At 46.3% G+C, this 21,092-nt stretch overlaps 1 long non-coding RNA gene across 1 annotated transcript; it reads right to left on the bottom strand.

Annotated features, from left to right (window-relative positions):
* Window positions 1-13,023: 13,023 nt before the first annotated feature.
* Window positions 13,024-19,835, bottom strand: LOC119876870. The gene is made up of 2 exons (XR_005367614.1): window positions 19,782-19,835; window positions 13,024-13,522 (listed from the first exon to the last, which is right to left on the bottom strand). It is a non-coding gene; the product is annotated as an uncharacterized LOC119876870 (long non-coding RNA).
* Between the last annotated feature and the right edge of the window lie 1,257 nt (window positions 19,836-21,092).

Below are 21,092 nucleotides of genomic sequence, written 5' to 3'. Positions count from 1 at the left end.
TGGGTCAGTGGTTACAGAACCAAGACCCCAAGTGCTGCCAGGGTTAAACCCGGCAGGTGCTCTCAGGACAGTATCGTGGCAGCTGGCCGGGCCGGGCTGCAGGGACCAAAATCACAGCCACGTTCATTTGCGCCACTGGCAAGTTACTTAACACCTTGGTGACTTAGTTTTCTTATCTATAAAATGGGAACGTGGGATCCCTGGGTTGCGCAGCGGTTTGGCGCCTGCCTTTGGCCCAGGGCGCGATCCTGGAGACCCGGGATCGAATCCCACGTCGGGCTCCCGGTGCATGGAGCCTGCTTCTCCCTCTGCCTGTGTCTCTGCCTCTCTCTCTCTCTCTCTTTCTGTGTGTGTGTGACTATCATAAATAAATAAATAAATAATAAAAAATAAAATAAAAAATAAAAAATGGGAACGTAATATTTACCCCACCGGGGGTTCACCTGGCAAATGGTAAATGCATAGGAAGTGCTTACATGGTTAATATGGTCTTTATTTACCTCCTTTGTAAATCCCACCGCAGCCCAGGCCCTGGGAGGCGAGATCCGTGTCTGCCCTGTGTGCACAGTAACCCACTCTCAAGCCTGCAGAATAAGCTGCCACCCAGCTTGTACCTTTACACAGGCCAGCACAGTGGGTGAGTCCCTCATCGCCCTTCCTTCCACTACCCATGTGGGAGCCCTGACTGTACTCAGAGGCTCCTTGGAAGAGTGCAAACACTTCTATGCTTATTTATTTCCCTGGCGGCTCCAGCGGCTTGCCTGTCAGCCCCTTAGGGGAAAACACTTTGGTACAGAGGAGGAGCTCAATTTATGGTTGTCAAATAAATACTTGTTGAATGAGTAAATGGTCATAGCATGCTCCTGTCAGAGCAACACTGGAAATTATATAAATGCTCAACAACGGGGAGTTGTTATTAAGTGGGGTCCAGTCACCCCACAAAACCAGTCATCGAAAAGGATAATTATGGCAATTATATAAAAAGACAGAGATAAGCTTGTGACACAGTCTTAGAAAAACAAAAGAAATCAATATGGTCTGGACATGATGTTGATCAAGCTTGATGATATTTTAAGTGAAAAAGCAATGTTCAGAAAAGGGAGTCTAATAACCTACCATCTATGTTAAAGGGGGGCAGGGAATATAAGGTTTCACTCGCAGCAGCTATAAGCACAGAATACCTCTGAATGACACACAAGAGACTGAAATCACTGGGGGCCCGTAGGAAGGAGACAGAGAGGTGAGCAGTGGCGGATAGGTCACTGACAGTTCTTTTGTACCTTCTGAATGTTGCACCATGTGAGAATGTTTCCAATTCAAAACTCAAATAATTTAAAACACTTGCTATGAAAAGAAAAAGAAAAAGTTTAGGGGGTGCTTGGCTGGCTCAGTCAGCAGAGCATGTGACTCTTGATCTCGAGGTCATGAGTTCAAGCCCCACTTTGGGCATAGAGATTACTTCCCCCCCCCCCCAAAAAAAAAGAGAAAGAGAGAAAAGTAAAATAAAACACTTGCTGCTACATAGCAAAGTAAAATAGATCAATGGTTTGGTTTTTTTTCCTACTTTTTTCCTCAATTCTGAGGCATGGGTTTTTCCCCTACATTTTAAAGTTTCTGGTATCAGAACGTATCTTACAATCAATGGGCATTCTTAATAGGTTCTTGTGGCAGTTTCTTCTTCTCCCTAAAAAGCTTTTAGTAAATTGATGCTGAGTCTTAAAATTGATGGTTTTAGAATCAAGGAAAAACAGTACACAAAAATGTGGCACATGGAAAGGGATTGTAACAATGAAAACCATTGTGTGGTGGGATTGTGAGGATCTTTTTTTTTTTTTTTTAAGATTTTATTTACTTATTCATGAGAGACACACACAGAGAGAGAGAGGCAGAGACACAGGCAGAGGGAGAAGCAGGCTCCATGCAGGGAGCCTGACGTGGGACTCGATCCTGGGTCTCCAGGATCACGCCCTGGGCTGATGGCAGGGCTAAATCGCTGAGCCACCCAGGCTGCCCTGTGGGGATCTTTCTACTTTTAAATGGTCCTTACTAGTATTTTTACATGTAAAAATGATGTAAAAATACATCACCTTTTCAATAGTTTTTTAAAAACATATTTTAAACTGTTTTTAGGATAATTGGTGCTTTTAGAGGGAGGCATTCCCCAGCACCAGGGTCTAGCTAACCTACCTGCAAAGCAGAAAATCCAGGGAAGTCACCACTTCCTCAGCTTAGTTTGAATAATTATCAGAGCAAAGCCCTGAGCCCTCTATTTAGGTGCAGGTATAAGGAAAGATTCATTTTCCTTGGATTTTTCTTGAGATACCCACCTTCCAGGAACAGTTCATCAAAAACTGAGACAACACTTTCTTGTTTATTTCAGCAATCGCTTCAGATCTCAAGTTTTGGTCCAAGCCACTGCATAGTTCACCAACAATTGTTGAGTGGAAAACACTGATGAAACCCAGTGCCTGGGGGCACCAGGGTGGCTCAGTTGCTTAAATGTCTGACTCTTGGTTTGGGTTATGATCTCAGGGTCATGAGATTGAGCCCCAGGTCAGGCTCCACACTCAGCTGGGAGATTCTCAGCTTCTTCCTGGCTAATCAAACCCTAATTCTATTTACCCTCTTCAGGGCAACCATGTCCCTTCAGGGCAAGCAAATCTAAGAACGAGGGCAATTAAGAAAGAACAGATGAATATAATTCCAGCCAAGGAGACAGAAGAAATTTGCTGAGGAATTCTGAGAAAGCTCTCTTCATTTTTTAAAGAGAGACTAAAAAATTCTGCATACAGGATGACACAGTATTATAATAGAAGATCCTAAGGGGTGCCTGGCTGGCTTAGTTGGTAGAGCATGAAACTCTTGATCTCAGGATTGTGAGTTCAAGCCCATGCTAGATGTAGAGATTACTTAAAAATAAAATCTTAAAATAAGAAGAAGATAGGGTGCCTGAGTGGCTCAATTGGTTAAGCGTCTGCCTTTGGCTCAGGTCATAATTCCAGCATTCTGGAATTGAACGCTGGGTCAGACTCTGCTCAGCTGGGAGTCCGCTTTTTCCTCTGCCCCTCCCTGTGCTTGTGCTCTCTCTCTCTCTCTATCTCTCTCTCTCAAATAAGTAAATAAAATCTTAAAGGAAAAAAAAAAAAAAAGAAACACCAGAGGACAGAGTTCTGGTAAACACATGGCTGGAAAGTGAGGAGCAAAATCCTGGAAAGGGGAAGGAGCCACAAAATAATCACCCTGAGCTCTGTGTGTAGACTGCATGCATCTCTGAAGACCACTTATGTAGGATAGATAAGGCTGCTTGCATCCACCAGTGAGGAGACAGTGTCTGCAGTTTGGGGGTTCAGCCAAGCCAACTGCCTGCTGAAACAAACACAGAAAGCAACACTCTTGAGAAGAACAACAGGAATCCAGAGTCTCTACAGCATATGGCTTGCAATGTTCAGGATACTCAACATTTAGAATAACAGTAAAATGTGGCCCAGCTGACAAAGGATGCTCAATCAGTGGAGACCAAACTCAAGATGACCAAGATGGAAGAATTAGCAGACACAGATTTTAAAGGAGCCATTATAACTACATTCAAGAACATAAAGGAAAATATGGAAAAGAAAAGGAATGAAAACATAGGGAATCTCAGAAAAGAATCAGAAACTACAGAAAGACCATAGTGGAAATCCTAGAACTGAAAAATACTCAGAAGAAAAAGACAGCCTCCACCATCTTCTGGTCATGAGGATAGCTAGCCCAAGGATGGGGCCCATGCACCATACATGGCAAAGCAAGAAGATAGACAGGACCTGGGTCCTTAATGATATCAGCCAGCTACTGGATTAGCCAGCCTAGAAACTTCCCTGCAGCCAGTCTTCTTGTATTGGAAGAAAAATAGAAAGGCCTTACTTAAGCAATTTCTATTTGGGTTTTATGTTACTCACTTGAGAAAGAAGGCATCATAAGTTACAACATTACAATAAAAAACTTGGCTTAGGGGATCCCTGGGTGGCTCAGCGGTTTGGCACCTGCCTTTGGCCCAGGGCGCGATCCTGGAGTCCCGGGATCGAGTCCTGCATCGGGCTCCCTGCGTGGAGCCTGCTTCTCTCTCTGCCTGTGTCTCTGCCTCCGCCTCTGTCTCTCTCTCTCTGTGTCTATCATAAATAAATAAATCTTTAAAAAAAAAACTTGGCTTAATTTCATTTGACCCAAGGTTTACCCAATGTATGTGACCACATCTTTTTTTTAACTAGTATCTAAGGAAATGTCAAGCACACTTAGGAAAGTCCTGTGTAGACTCTAGTTTCTACCTTCGAAAGCTGTGCCATTCAATTATTTCACCTGTAGGATATTAAAGGCCACAGACTGTTTTGATCATATGACAACATGGAATGCATAACGACTGTCCAAACTGATAATTTTGAAGTCTGCCTGGAATCTACTATTAGAAAATGTCATGCTTGCAAATTGCTGTACATCCTTGTTACTCAAAGTGTGTGCATGAACCAGAAGCAGTGTCTTATACCCTGGACCCACTGAATCTAAATATGCATTTAATCAAGACTCCCAGATGATTCATACACACATTGGAGTCTAAGAAGAACTACTATACTGTATGCTGCAGTAGAGATGTTAGCTGTATTATTAATGAAAACAAAGCATAACAATTCATTTTTTTTAAAAAAGATTTATTTATTCATTTGAGACAGAGAGCATGCAAGCAGAGGAGGAGCAGAAGGAGAGGGAGCAGACTCCCAGCTGAGCACAGAGCCCATTTTGGGGCCTGATCCCAACCCTGAGATCATGACCTGAAGTGAAATCAAGACTCAGACCCTTAACCGACTGAGCCACCTGGTGCCCCTTAGTTAATTTCTTAATCTGTTTTCAGAGACCTTCAGATAATCATCTCATTTGGCTTTCACAGCAATACTGAGTTAGAGGTTTTATTAACCCCGTTTGCAGAAAAGAAATTGAGGTTCAGAGTAATAAAGTGACATTTATTATATTAAGTTTCTCTAGTCCTATAGTAGGTTAAAAGGTGGCCAATTCATTGTTCAGATGCTATCATGGTCTTTGATGGTGCAGACATTTGATGTCTAACCAAACTGGGAAGTCAGTCCCTGACACCCCTTTGAACATCCTCTCTAGTCTCTGCTGGGACTGTGCTCCTCTCTCAATGCCCAGGGCTGTCCTGTCCCTCAGGAGGAAAATATGACAATCCAGTTCACACAGCTAGCCCCTCCTGTCTGCTTAGTCAGGGCTCAGAGAGGTCTCAAGCCCCTGAGGGGTTCTGAGCCCAAGGATGAATAGTCAGTTTAACAGATTCCAAGTCTAGAAAGCCAGACGGGTCCTTACGCCAGCCTAACAAGGACTTTTTTTTTTTTAAAGATTTATTTTTATTTATTTATGATAGACATGACATATGAGAGAGAGAGAGAGAGGCAGAGACACAGGCAGAGGGAAAAGCAGGCTCCATGCCGGGAGCCTGATGCGGGACTCGATCCCGGGGCTCCAGGATCGTGCCCTGGGCCAAAGGCAGGCGCCAAACTGCTGAGCCACCCAGGGATCCCCTAACAAGGACTTTTAAGCTCCACTCCAGTTGGAGTGGTCCATTCTAATCAATCAGAGGATCAAGGCGAGGTTAATATTTGGCTGTGATTGAAAATAATTCAGGATTAGTAAGAAGAGAACATTACATTTCTTTCTCAAGAAACCTTATTATTTAAACCTAAGAGATTTAAAAAAAACAATTCATGATGTTGGATTATTTACTTGGCTTGGCTGTTAAATGGTTACTCTGTTTAGCTGTTTGATAAAGGGTTGCAATTTTTTTTATAAGATTTTATTTATTTATTTGAAAGAGAGAGAAAGAGAGAGCATGAGCTGGGGGAGTGGCAGAGGGAGAGGGAGAAGCAGACTCCCTGCGCACAGGGAGTTCAGCCCCCCTGCGCAAGGGGCTCAGTCCCAGAATCTGGGTCATGACCTGAGTCAAAGACAGATGCTTAACTGACTGAGCCACCCAGGCACCCCATGATTTTGTATTTTAGAGGAAATATTTTGTCTTCTAGCTCACTTAATATCTACAGCTTAAGCCCCGTATTCAGGCCATATGTGCTCAGAACCAGAACAGCATAACCTGACTATGAGGAACTTACGATGAAAAAACAGTCCTGAGAGTTCAGCTTCCATAAGAGAATAGCCACAGCCCATACTAAGTTCTTTCTGTGTCAGGAGATCCAGTCTCGTATGTATGATGTTAAACAAAATTCTCTGGTGCAATGACAGAACCGTTTTTGGTTCTACCAGTCTGCAAAAGCAAGTTGGCTATTTATCCAAAATTATAGGGGTGCTTGGCTAGCTCTGTCAGTGCAGCATGTGACTATCTCTGGGTTGTGGGTTAGAGTCCCACATTGGGTGTAGAGATTATTTTAAAATATAATATTTTTTAAAAGAAATCATAGCATCTGGGGGCATCTGGGTGGCTCAGTGGTTGAGCATCTGCCTTTGACTCAAGTCGTGATCCCAGGTTCCCGGGATCAAGTCCCACATCGGGCTCCCCACTGGGAGCCTGCTTCTCCCTCTGCCTATGTCTCCGCCTCTCTCTGTATCTCTCATGAATAAATAAAATCTTAAAAAAAAATAATAGCAGTGTGTCTTGGGTGAGGTTCATTGCTTCCAATATTGCTTTGAATGAGTTATTCCATTTCTGGAAACTTATCCTAATAATCTAAGTCATAGGAAAACTTCTGGCCAGAAGAGCTTACCACAGCACTATTTTAAATGTTCAAGCATAGGTTAAATGACCTACTGTATATCACCCTAATGGCATGTCAAGTAGCCCTATTTTAAATAATGCTTACATTTAAAGCATATTCATCATTAAATTGGATAGTCCCACTATTGCCTTTCCATTCAACAGGTCAAAATGGTTGAAGCAAAATGAAAATTGTGTAAGTTGTAAGGCAAAGATTATTTGTAAGGTTGTAGCTATAAAATTTGGTCTAAAATATATTAGGAAGACCCTTCCCAGATTACTATCACTGGCTCTCTCCATTGCAACCAAAGGCCAGCCATCCTGACTGCTTGGTCCTCCCAGCTCCTCACAACCCCCTCAGGACACACTGCGTGTCTCTTCCACTGGGATCCTTAATATTTGAGACCAGGGTTTCAGACTCCTTTTATTTTGCACAGCCCACAGCTCAACCACTGCACTCAGTCACCAAGTCCTATTGATTCTACTTCTTAGCTTCCTTCAGCTCTGTGCCTTTCTCTCAAGTCCTTCATCTAAGGCCTGCATTGAGGGCCTCCTTATCTCTCCCATGGACTCATATATTAGTTAGGTTGCTCTTGGCTGCAAGAAACAGAAAACTCAATAAGTTTATTTAAGCAGAGTGGCTTCAATAATGAGGAAAGTCTATTCTTTAACTTGTGGGGGGGAAACCATGTCCAGAAATCCATCCAGAAGACTCTCCCTCAGGGTCCACTGGCCAGCACTCGCTCACACACCCATGCCTTTGCTGCAGGGGAGGCTGAGAAGGCCACCATTTGGCATTTTCAATCTCCACAGTGGGATGCAGGCTCTGCCAGAGGGAAGGAGGGAAGGCCAAAGGGGCGGTTTCTACCTTCAACATAGAGTAGGGACACAATAGTGTCCACGTCCAAGTCCCTGTCTGGGTCTTCCCACCCCTCTAATCCATTTCCAACACTGCCATTATTAATTAATTAATTAATTCATTCATTCATTCATTCATTTAGTGATTCATCCATTGATGAATCAGGTTAATTTTCAATGGCCATGGCTGCAGCAGGGAGATAAAGAATAGAGAGATCCATACCAGCTTTCATCTGCTTCCGCCTACTACAAACATATTATCAATTCCGTTCATATTTTATTGGCTAAAGCAAGTCACACAGCCACACCTAACTTTAAAAGGGCATAAAAGTGAGATCATCGCTTGTACAGGGTAAGCTGCACTCACAGTTACCACATTCAACAAATACTTATTGAGCATTGACTAAATGCTAGGCAAGGAGCTGGAGGTGTATTGGTAAGAAAAACAAAGAATCTGTTCTGATAGCATTTACAGTCTAGAAAGGAAGAAAGTCCTTCCTTTATGCCCTCATGCTAACATCAACTGTACCACCTCTTACATTTTCATTGTATTAAAAGCAAACAAAAAGTTGGTTAAGCAGCCAACTCTTGGTTTCAGCTCAAGTCCTGGAATCGAGGCCTGCCTCGGGCTCCAGGCTTAGTGAGGAGTCTGGTTGTCTCCCTCTTTTTCTGCTCCTTCCCTGCTCATACTCTCTCTCTCTGGAATAAACAAACAAAATCTTAAAAAAAAAAAAAAGACTCTGTTTGAATAGGCTGTAAAACTTTAAAGATACCTTCTCTATCCCTGTAAACCTAATACCTAGAATGAGGCCTAGCACTAGTAGAAATTTAACAAATGTTTGTTGAATGATATATGAGATAGGATGGCCTCAGCTATAAGGAACAGGAAGTCCAGCTGACAGCTGCCTAAACAAACAGGGCTTGTATTGTCACCCTGTGACGAGTCTAACAACCAGCAGATGCTGTGGTTGGTCTCTCTGGACCCAAGTTCTTTCCAGCCTTACAGTATGATATGCTTGGCTTATTGGCCTTTTCTCCTTGTAGTTGTGCTTCATGGTCACAAGACTACTGCCATTGCTCCACATAATGTATTCATATTTACAGTGAGCAAAAATCAAAAGGACAGTGGCAGGGGGATCTCCTCTGGTGGCTGTCCTTTATCACAGGGAACAAAACCTTTCCTAGAAGCCACCAGTAGCTTATGTCTCACAGCAAAACATGGATCATGTGGCCACCCCAAGCTGCAAGGGAGGCTGAGAAAGAGAGTATCTGCATTTCCAGTCTCTTTGGTTGGACATGGCAAACATGGGATTGGGAATGGTTTGGGTGGGGCCAACCAAAAGTGTTCTCCACAAATGTAAGTATGTGCTCAATAAACATTATTGGTGGAGTTCAGATTTTTATGATCTGGTTCTTTATAGATTTCCAATAACGTAGAAAGAAACTTCCTCTTCGGTGTGCCAAGCCAACTTGAGCGCATCTTCTGTTCATGCTGGCTCCCTATGCCAAACAAGTTATATGAATCTTCTAATTCAGGCTTTGCCACCTTATGACAAAGTTACTCTCAATCTCTGTTTTACATGTGAAGAAATTGAATCCCACAGTAGTTAAGCAACCTGTCCAACCTGCTCACTTACCAGCTAATAAATGATGAAACAGGGCTTAAACTCAGGTGTCTGAGTCAGAGCCCATATTCTGATCCTAGAACTTTAGGTCTAGAGGGGAATGGAGAGCTGACTAGAACCAAGCCCTTTATTTTCATGATACAAAGGCCCAGAGATGGGCCGTAACCTGCTCAAGGTCACACAGCAAGCCCGAGTCCTGACTCCCAGGCTATTTCTATCCCACTGGGCTACCTCTAGTTAGGAATCTCACAGATCTGGGGTGCCTGGGTGGCAGTCAGTTAAGCAGCCGACTCTTAATTTTGGTTCAGGTCATGAACTCAGGGTCATGAAACCGAGCTCCATGAACTGTGTTCAGTGGGGTGTCTGCTTAAGATTCCCTCTCTCCCTCTGCCCCTCCCCACCACTTGTGCTCTCTCTCTCTCAAATAAGTAAATCTTTTTAAAAAAGGAATCTCACAGATTCACTGACCTTTAAAAAGACAAAATGCCAAACTTGAGATCCCATAGAAGGTTCAATTTTCAAAACAAAGTTGACTTAAGGTTTGGCAAATCAGAACAAACGGTTTCTTTTTTCGAGTCCAAACTTGGTGATGAGTCAGTTTATGCTCCTTTACCGATCTCTGGGGAAACTCCAGTCTGTACAATATTTTCCGGTTCTCAAGTGGTAAGAGAAAGGAGAGAATGAATGGTCAGAACTTCAGCTGGGGCTCACTGAGATCGCTTCAGACTCCAAGCTCATGGCCCAGAAATGCCTTACTTGCAGTGTTTAGGTCCCATATAACACCGCCTTGGGAACCCTCTTGATGGAGTAGAATGTGCCTGGTTTGAATCCCAACCACCAACTAGCTGTGGGAATGCATCGTGAGAATCCAGCGGGGCTGATGTGCAGAAAGCCTCTGGCACAAAATGGCATGCGATAGGGGTCAATCCCCTCTCCTGCTATTTCCCTGCTATTTCCCCTTTGGACCGAGGGTCAGCAGGCAGCTGACCTAACAAGCAGGGCCTGCCTTGCCCATACCACACCATTTCAGGAGAGTCTTGGAAGCCTTAAATAACAAAGACTGGCAGGAATCTACAGTTTAGTAAAGGTTCAGAATCCTGTAATTTGGGTTTGAGATTGAAAAACTTTCGAGATCTACCACTAGACCAAGAAGTGCCAGTTAGGAACGAGGAAGAACAGCCTCCTCCTTGGGCAAACTTGGGCTTGTCCTCCTTATTCTGGCCTCCCACCCTCCTCTAGCCTCCCTTGGACACAATGTGACTTCTGTCCTTGACCTTTTTTCTCTAGATACTACTGTAATAAGCTCTCAGATCCTTCACATTCTGAAAGAAATTCCTTCAACAAATGTGCACATTCACCCAATGGGTACCCACTGGGCACAGGGGGGCACTATGCTTGGGAGGTGGATAGGGCAGCCAGATGACACAGCCCCTGCCTGTGGGACTGACATTCTAGCAGGACAGCCAGGAGCAAGCAACATAAACAAATAGGAGCCATAGTAGAGCATGTGGAGAGTTGGCTTTAACTGGGCCAGGGTTTTGCAGAGTGATGAGGATCTAACAAGCTTGAGGTGCAAGAGATGTAGACAAGAAAGGCGTTCTAATAACTAACTGCGGAGTTGAGGCCGGGAAAGGAGAGGAGGCAGGCCTTGAAGGGGACCACGAAAAGGTGAGGAGGTCAGTGACCGTGGAGCTCACGGGGCCTGTGGGGCTGAAGGCTTGAAGGAATGAGCTAGGAAGACATTTGAACGTGGGGTCTTTAGAGGGTCCAGGGCTTGAACTTGGGACTGAGTAGCTGAGCCACTGCGGGAGAGGAGATCAGGGAATGGGGAGATCAGGACTTCAGTGGATGGCGAAAGCAGCAAGTATCCTGTCAGGATGAGTGGAGAGAGGGCTGTGAAGCGGGAGCTCAGATCTTCAGGGGTGTGCAAAACTGACAGTGGTGAGTGGAAGAGCTTGTAAAGACTTTTTTTTTTTTTTAAGATTTTTATTTATTTATTCATGAGAGACACAGAGAGAGAGAGAGGCAGAAGCAGAGGGAGAAGCAGGCTCCCCACAGGGAGCCCGATGTAGGACTTGATCCCAGGAGCCCGGGATCACACCCTGGGCCTAAGGCAGACGCTCAACCACTGAGCCACCCAGGCCCCTGTAAAGACATATTTAACAGTAAAATTTAATGTCACATTTGGGGCAGTCTTCTCTTGTTTTTACAAGAACTGCAGGAAGGGAGAGAGCTGTTTCTGTCATGAAAGGCAGGCCGGAGCATTAAAGGGTAGGGAGGTGCCCAAGAGAATCTCATTTCATCAAGGATCCAAACTGTCAGCCTAAGAGACACAGCTCTATGTGTACAGTCAAAAGCAGCCCTAAGCTGGTGGGATGGTATTTCATTTTTGATGGGTGAAGGGTCTTCTCGCTTTCCCTGAAATACCAAGGAAGGGGCACCTGGGTGGCTCAGCCGGTTTAAGCATCTGACTTGGTTTCGGCTCAGGTCATGAGATCAAGCCCCAGGTGGGGTTCCATGCTCAGCAGGGAGTCTGTTTGGGATTCTCTCTCTCCCTCTCCCTCTGCTCCACCCCCACTCTCATGTGCTCTCTTAATAATAATAATAATAATAATAATAATAATAATACAATAACAAAATACCAAGGAGATAGCCACCATTTATTTCTACAGAAGCTTGAAATAATATAATAAAGATTATTTGTATGTCATCTATTGAAAGCCATTGTTTTCAGGCCTTGGTGTAGAGGAGTTAAGAATATGGGCTCTGAAAAAAAAAAAAAAAAGAATATGGGCTCTGCCTGGGTTTAAGCCTCAGCTCTACTCCTTACTACTCCTCATGTCACCTCACCTGGACAACAGGGCTGTAATAACAGCACCTATCCCTTCCACCTCTGAGCATACGTGCAGAGGGACTCGCCTGGAGTGTGGGAGGACTAAAAAAATGTGGGCTAGATATTCTGATCTTTCTCATCTCCACTGGCAAATAAACAAGCAAATGAAAACAGACTTGGAGGGGCACCTGGGTGGCTCAACGGTTGAACGTTTGCCTTCAGCTCAGGGCATCCCCACAGGGAGCCTGCTTCTCCCTCTGCCTCTCTGCCTCTCTCTCTGTGTCTCGAATGAATGAATGAATGAATGAATGAATGAATGAATGAATGAAATCTTTAAAAAACAAAAACAGACTTGGAAGGCCCATGCCATTCCTCTTGCTCTGTGTGGAAAACCAACAGAGCAAAGCTGAGATGTTGGTCTGTCCTCCGCTAATTGCAGTTCCCAAGCCGCTGGGAGGCAGTGTGGCCTGGGGGCCCTGAGTCCACTGGGAGTCAGGAGCCCTGGGTTTTTTTTTTTTGTTTTTTTTTTTTTTTAATTTATGATAGTCACACACAGAGAGAGAGAGGCAGAGACACAGGAAGAGGGAGAAGCAGGCTCCATGCACTGGGAGCCCAATGTGGGATTTGATCCTGGGTCTCCAGGATCGCGCCCTGGGCCAAAGGCAGGCGCCATACCGCTGCGCCACCCAGGAATCCCCATGGAGCCCTGGGTTTTAAGTTTCGTTCCTCCTTAGCCTTGAGGCCCAAGCCCAGTGCAAGGGCAAGGTGTCTCTGAGGCTCACCCTGCCCACCTGCAAAGGGGCGGGGGGGAGGCGATTGTCCCACTGGCCCACAAAAGGCTGCTTTGACCAAATGAGGACTCGCTGGAAGAGGGTATGTGGCTCACTGGGTTGAGTGCCCGCCTCCTGTGTCCTGGGCTCCGAGGTCCAGAATCCAGCCTGTGGAATTGGGAATATTCAAAAGGCAGGATGTGGACCCTGATCCTGATGGCCATAGTCTATGGGAGCAAGTTCGAGGTGGATTAGGGTTCCAGGAGGAAGTGTTTTTTTTTTTTTTTAGATTTATTTATTTATTCATAGAGATGCAGAGGGAGAGAGAGAGAGAGGCAGAGACACAGGCAGAGGGAGAAGCAGGCTCCATGCAGAGAGCCCGATGTGGGACTCGATCCCGGGACTCCAGGATCACGCCCTGAGCTGCAGGCGGCGCTAAACTGCTGCGCCACCGGGGCTGCCCGGAAGAAGTGTTTTCATTGTTGAGTCGATGAGCAGATTTGGGGAGAGTATCGTGACGGTGCTGAGTGGGGCCCGTAGTTCTCCTTCCAGAGCGTTGTCCAACAGATGTGTCTGCCCTTGGAAAATGACCCGAGCTCAAGATGGTCCGCTGCAGAATGATTTATAGCAGCCTCCGTTCTGAAGCCCCCCGAACAACCACCGAAATGAAACAGGGTGAATACATGGGCTGTAAAACACGGTAAGGAGAAGCTCTTTGTAAACCGACACGGAAAGACAGCTGAGAAATACTAAGTAAAGAAAAAAAAAAAAACTAGGTGCAAAACAGTATGTAGGATGCTGTCATTTCTTATCCAAAACTGCAGGGGAGAGTCTCTATGGAATATATGTATTTATTCAGGCACAGAAGGTGCTAAAACTGGGTATAAGAAACTCTTCCCATTAGTTGTCTCTAGGAAGGGGGGAAGAGGAAGTTCACCGTATATCCGTTTGAACGTGTTGATTTTGAGGCCGTGTAAATGCAGTATCTCCGGGGGCCGGTGGGAGGAGGGGTGAGGGGGCAAGGAGCACTGCGTGGGCTCTCGAACCAGGTAGCCAGCAGGTAGCCAGCACGAGCCCCAGCGCTGCCACTTCCCAGCTGTGCGACCTTGCACAAGTCACTTGATCTCTCTGAGGCTTTCTGCACAAAAGGAACATGATCATACAGTAATGGCTCCTGGTAAAGCCCATCTGGACTCTTGGGAGACGGAGGCTGAGTTCAAAACCACTCAGGTGGGAAATGGTTGCTGTGGCTATTTAAGCAGCCCAGGCTTCCCACTCTGCAGCTCAGCTTCCAAAGTTCCTGGAGGGGACGTGCAGTTCTTTCCCGGTCCCATGCAATGCCCTTGGAAAATGACCCGAGCTCAAGATGAGTCCCCAGCCCAAGGGAGTCCCTGTGCCTCCAGGGTACCAGGTCGCAGGGTAGTTGTGGGGTGGGAGCGGGGAGCTGAAGGAATGTCCTGAGTTCAATACAATACAGTTCTTCCTCCCCGAGGAAAACCCTGCAGACTGGCTACTCGGCCCTCTGGTAACCCGGTTCAGCCCTACTGAGCCCCACATCCCTTCATGCTGGGTTGTAGGCCCTTACTGTTGAAAACAGCAATTTGTGGACACGAGCTTGCACCTGAATAGCTGGTGCACGCCAGATTCCTGAGCCCCCTTAGGACCTCGGCCACTGAGGCCTCCAAGACGGAGCTCCAGCCACATCTCTGGCACTCAGTCCCACACCCTTTATACTCCACATCTCTCCCCAAATCACTCAGCCGACCTCAAGCACATTTAAACCTTTCTTTCACCCTCCACGCTTCTGATTTCTAGGCTCCCTTCCTTCCTCAAGAGAGATTTCCCCACTTGCCTTGATGGATGCCGTATAAATATCTCCTCCTACAGGAAGGCCCTCTGATTTGGGTTTCCTTGCCCTTCCTCCAGGCATTCTCAGACTCAGAATTTGTGTCTATTGTAATACCACCAAGGGTATCCTTAAACTGGATGTGTCCTCAATAATGAGGAAAGCTACAACTTGGAAGTGCATGAGTGTGGGGTGCTCTGGGTACTTGACCCCACACTGTCCCCAGCCCCAGAGATATATTAGCATCCCCATTTTATAAAGAAGTGAGAGGGCAGCCTGGGTGGCTCAGCCGTTTAGCGCCACCTTCAGCCCAGGGCGTGATCCTGGAGACCTGCATGGAGCCTGCTTCTCCCTCTGCCTCTCTCTCTCTCTTTCATGAATAAATAAATAAAATCTAAAAAAAAAAAGAAGTGAGGTTCAAGGACATGAGTGTCACAGCTGATAGGTGCTGGGCTGCGATCCATCCTAGCCTTTCTGGTTGTTTCTATGTATGTACTGCCCCACCCTCTTGGACACTCTAAGGGTGGTCGGCAGTTTTTTTCCTTTCCATCAGGACCAGGCAAAGTCCGGCTCCTCAGGGAATACTAGTTCTGAGATGGGGATGGTCATAAGAAGGAGATGCTGGGGGCAGGGATCATCCCTGAGGAATCTGTGTGGAGGTGGGGGTGGTAATGTAGAGACCAACAGCATGGTTCTGGGTTGGGGCGGAGGGAGAAGGGAGGTGATGAACCTCATCCTCCGAGGGAAAAGACAGTGTGATGACACAAGATAGGGCAGATGTGGTTCCTACCTCGGGGAACTCAGGGAATTAAGGGAATTTGCTGGAAATAGCCAGGCACAGTCCTAGAGGGGAGCAAAATGGTCTTCTATTTCCATCTCAACAGTTTAGGAGGTTCCTATGTAAGAAAGCTGCATATAGGCTCCTCCACATACAGATGCACTTTGCCACCGATGCACAAAGCTATTCATTGAAGAATTGTCTGGGGAGCACTGGGGCCAACTCGATGTCTAGCAATAAGCAACTGGTGCGATAGATCAGATTTTCATATGATAAAACACTCTTCAGCCCAAGAAAGGAGGAGGAAGTCCTCATTGCTCTGATATGCAACAGTCACCAAAATATATTTTAAGTAAATGCAATGTGCATAAACAGGGACATAAAATTTTAAAGCATGGTGAGTTGTGATTTCACACATATCAGTCTGGAAAATTTTTAAAAACTGTTAATTCCAAGTATTGGCAAGGAAGTGGGGCAAGGGGAACACTCAAGCACACTGGCAAATGTGTGAATTGACACAAGCACTCTGGAAAACCGTTTGGCCTTAGCTACTGGAGTTGACGATGTGTATTCCCTGAGACCCTGCAAACACCCGAAGGAGATCTGATCCAAGTCCCCACCAACGCACCCAAGACATCCATACCAGGAAAGAAACGATTAAGAACATTCACAGCAGTACTGTTCCTAGAAGCCAAATATTGGAAGCAACCCAAAATGTCCTTAAATAGTACAATGAAAAATTAATGGTGTTATCTTAATACAATGGAATTCCATACAGAGTGAAAATGAACCAAGCACAGCCACACATCTCAGCAAAACTGAATCTTGGGACTGTAATCATGAGTGGGATAAAAGCAAGTTGTGTAAGACTGCGTGGATACACTTCCATCTCTTCAAAATCCAAAAAGATGAGACACCACACATTTATTGTGTGCTGATTTAAACATATGGCAGGACTATAAAAAAAAAGGGGGCATGATAAGTATAACATTCGGGATAGTATTTGGGGAAAGAGGTGGGGGTGGCAAGGGAGGGCCACACAGATTTTAAAAGCTCTGCTTCGTTGCCTGGGACAGGTAGCAGAGACCAGATGGCTTATTGTATTGTGGTGTTTTTGTTTTAAATTTATATGTTACTGTAAAACTGCTATTTTTGTATCTGCTCAATATTTAATAAAAACAATTTTTAAAATAAGGCCTAGACCAGTGTGAACAGTATGCTACCATTTGTATAAAAAAGGGACATGCACAAGCACGTGCACACATGCTGGTATTCACATTATCTCTGGAAGGTTACATGTGTGATTGGCCAAACTGGCTGCCTCTGGTAGGGGAACTGGGAGACTGGGGACAAGGAGGGAAATCTCCCTGAATTTTTAAAATTTTGAGTCACATAAACCAACTAAAAATAATAACATTTGAAGACAGAGAAACAGGGGTGGGCAGGGGAGGAAGGAAAGGGGGGTGTAAGGAAGGAGGAGGAGGGGTGGGGTGGGAGGAGGAGGACTGGCCAGACTTCAGGTGCCTAAACCTTCTGGGTGTGCCCAGGATCACTCAGGGAGCCAGAAACCCCGCTGGACAGCCCAGGAAAGCCTGTGGGGTCATCCCACAGCTCAGGCCTAGACCAGATCACTGCCTTGCCCCTAAGGACAGGGCCGGCTTCAAACAATTGCCCACATCAATTCTGGCCTTGCAATCTTCCATTTCCAATCAAAGCTTCCTTTGGGTCTCTTTCCCCGACCCTGCCTTCTTATCTCAGGCCTTCACTCCACGAGTGATTGGAGCAATTCCTTTGAAGTCGCTTCAGGGACTTCTGTGCCTTCAGCCTGTGCTTCCGTGTCACCAAGGGCAGCCAACAGCAAATAGGCTCTCTCCATCCCCTTTCTAATCCTCCCCTCAAGGGCCTCATGGAAACCTGCTTTGCACATCCTTAATTTACACTAGGATACCAATAACTTGAAGGAAATCAGGGTCACGGACATGTTCCCAATGACCACAGCCTGAGAGGTAAAGGCACAAAACAATGGCATCAGCCAGCAGGCAAGGAAGGATTTGGACACAGTGTTCAGGAGATGCCTTCTGCCCTCCTTGAGGACTGGTGTGCTGGCAGCTTGGGTCTGAAGCTTGAGCCCTGAAGCTGGGCTCAGTGCTCCCCCACCCCTAGTCCAACAGCCAGGGATAAGGAGAGTTGTGTTACTCTGAACTAAGAGGTAGCTTATTTCACAAAGAGCCAGTACAGGCATCTGGGTGGCACCGAGAAATGGGTTCCCCAACGGAAAAGCACCTTGACCAGGTAGTGTTGCATGGAAGAGGAGAAACCTCGCTGTATACAGAGCTTAATGGAAGCTGGTCAACAAGCCTGCCTGAAGCAAAGCCATGGGCTGACAGTGCTAAGTGTTGGCAAGGACGCTGAGCACCTGGACACCCATATAACGCTGTGGGAAGGCAAACCATATAACCAACAGAAAACTGGTAGAGACTCCTAAAGCTAAACACATAAGCTTTATGCTAAAACTAAATGCTTAAAGCCAAACTCCGTGACCTAGCACTCCTGGGGATATTCTGAAGAGAAATGGGTGCTGTGTTGACAAAATGGCACATACAAGAATGTTCACAGCAGTGTTACCCATGCATGAGGGCCCCAGACCGGAAACAACCCAACACCAGCAGCAGGAGAACGGACAAACACGCTGCAGTGTATTTGCACAATAGAATACTATTCAAGCAAACTGTGGCCACATGTAAAACAGGGATGGAGTTCAGAGACATAACACTGAATGAAATAAGCCAGACTCGAAAGAGCCCATATTCTGAGTCCACGATATGACGTGCAAGAACAGGCAACACTAATCTATGGCCATAGAAGCCTTGACAGTAGTTACCCTTAGAGAAGGGGGATATTGCCTGGGAAGGAGTATGAGGAACTTTCTGGGGCACTGGAAATGTTCTGGACTTTAATGTGGGCGGTGGTTTCATGGGTGGATACACATGTAAAAATTCATAGATTAAACCTAAGGTGTGTACCTTAATTATTATATGTAAAGTTGTATGTAAAACAACAGTAAAGGGGCGCCTGGGTGGCTCAGTCAGTTAAGTGACCGACTCTTGGTTTCCATTCAGGTTGTGATCTCAGGGTAGTGAGATCGAGCCCTGCATCAGGCTCTGTACTCCACAGAGAGCCTGCTTCACATTCTCCCTCTCCCTCTGCTCCTCCTCCAATTCCCACATGTTCTCTCTCACAAATAAATCAATCTTTAAAAACAACAACGACAATAATAGAATTCAAGTTCTAAAGCTCCACTGCTTCTGCAACCTGGCCTGACTACCTGGCTGTTGGCTTTGCCCTCAGAACAGAGTTGTGTGTAGCTTGGAGTGACCTTCCCTGCCAGGTGCTGGTGGCAGAACCTGAGGGCAGAGTGGGAACTTCTCAAGCTAGAGAAGAAATGACATGGCCCTTGGGGGTGTCCTTATTCACGGATATTTGAACACAGGGCAGAATTTGGTCTAGGATTTATTTCCATGGAGCACACAGAGTAGCAAAAGCACACCAAGTAGCAAATTTCCTGGGATAGAGATACATAACTCCCATTTCATTTCCACTGCTGGAGCCCACGAGTATGTTAGCAAAACAAAGGGGAAACAAACAAAAACAGGCAACAGTTGGCTTGGGCCAGTTCATGACACACAGCAAGGCCAAAGTTAGGCAGGAGAGGGGTTGGGCCTCATGTTCCAGTCATGCCAAGAACTCCTGCACTGATGTCAGAACACACAGCCTCTCGGGACAGCCGATTACCCAGCTGCCCAGTACAAGAAACTGGAAGTACATGCTCTATCTGGCAAAAAACAAGAGACTACAGGGAATTACATGAAAATGGTAGAAATGGTTATTTCTGGGTAGTACAAGTCATCGTATTTTCTCCTTTTAAAAACAAAGTTCTGAATGAGCTAGCGAACAGCAAATTTTATAACCTTCCATCACTAGCTCAGATAAAATCCCTTGGGTGCCCTCCTGGACCGTGTAGCTAGGGGAGATGGGGCCAAACCTGGGGTACCCGTGCCTCTAGTGCCCTTGCCCATCAGGAGCCATCAGTGCTGAATTGCCAATGCTGCCTCTGTGTCTCTCAAGCCGCTACAAGGCTGAGAGGAAGAAGGAGGAGGAGCTCACACTGCTTAGGAGCAAGGGCGATTAGAGTGAAACCAGCTATTTCCAATCCACTCTCCAAGTGCCAAGCAAAGGATACAGTATTCTTTGACCTAACAATGCAACAACCCTTCTGAAATTTGGGGACATAGCCTGAGTCCTGGCCCTCTCAAGAATATTTACCTTGTGGTGGCTCAGTCAGTAAGCATCTGCCTTTGGCTCGGGTTATGATCTCAGGGCCCTGGGATCGAGCCCCACGTCCGGCTCCCTGCTCAGCTGGGTGTCTGCTTCTCCTTCTCCCTCTACCTCTCCCCCTGCTTGTGCTCTGTCAAATAAATAAATAATCTTTTTAAAAAAGGATATTAACCTTGTAGAAAATACGTATGTATATCCATTTTTTCTTTTCATCCCTAGTGCCGTCTGCTGTCCTTGAAGGGAAAGGGCAAGCAGGAGGGCACCCCCAAGTGCCAAGGTTGAGTCAGAGACCCCTCTAACTCTGGCCTAGCAGACACACACCTCTGGCCCCACTTCCCCCCACACAGTGAGGCAGAAACCTCTGCCCCACCTTTTGGAGGAACCATATCTCTCCTGCAACGTCGTCCTCCTTCCCTCACTGGCAGGGTCAGATAGAATGTTCGCACTCGTCGTCGTGCAGATGCCGCAGGAGGGCTTGCAGACCCAGGGGCAGCCCACCCTCTGTCTCCCCTCGGCACCCCTCCCAGGGCCTGGGAGTCTCACCACTCATCCCTCTTCTCTCAGAGCCAAAGCTCACAGCCTTGCCTGGTCAGGGAGTCCATCTGGAAGGCAAATTCACACTCAAGTGTTAATGACAATTAATACATTAACGGAAGAGGCCACGTTGACAGGGTTTGGCAAATGGCTTTAGTTATATTTTAAAACTTATTAGGAAAATTATATTTTGTATTTCTAGTCAGTACCTACCCTCGCATGCTCCAGTATCATAGTATTTTAGACATCGGTCCATGAATTTCGATCACAGTGTTGACAGAATTGATTAAGGATACATCTCACCTGGAGAGCTCTGACTACAGAGGCCCATGGAGAGTGGCAAGTGCTGGGTTCTGGGTCCTCTCTGGTTCAGCACTACCCTTTCCTGCTCCGTGAAGCTGAGCACATGTGACCTGCCTCTTTCTGTGAAATGACCCTTAGGTGACCCTTAGGACTTGACTTCCTCCTCATGAGGCCCTCTTTCCCGGTCGGCCACTGTCCTAACTGCCTGGGTGGGCTCCAGTGCCCCCGCATTTCTTTCATGTGATCCTACCTTCCTCTTGAACTCCAGGCCCAGTCCAATCTGCTTGCTGAGGGTGTTTCTCAGATGTCCCGTGGGCAATGCAAACTCCTCAGAACTAGGTTCTCCTCCCCCCTCCCGCCCCTTCAAACCCACTATTGATGCCTCCAGCCATGTAGCGGCCCTGTCTCCGAACTTCCTGCTTTTTGACTCGGACAGCTAATCAGTTGCTGCGTTCCAGTCCT

The sequence above is a fragment of the Canis lupus genome, chromosome 12 (assembly GCF_011100685.1).
Source record: "Canis lupus familiaris isolate Mischka breed German Shepherd chromosome 12, alternate assembly UU_Cfam_GSD_1.0, whole genome shotgun sequence".
In the NCBI taxonomy this organism is placed as follows: Eukaryota; Metazoa; Chordata; class Mammalia; order Carnivora; family Canidae; genus Canis; species Canis lupus.
The sequence above is the reverse complement of the archived record's forward strand: the minus strand, read 5'-3'. Positions and strand labels throughout refer to the sequence as shown.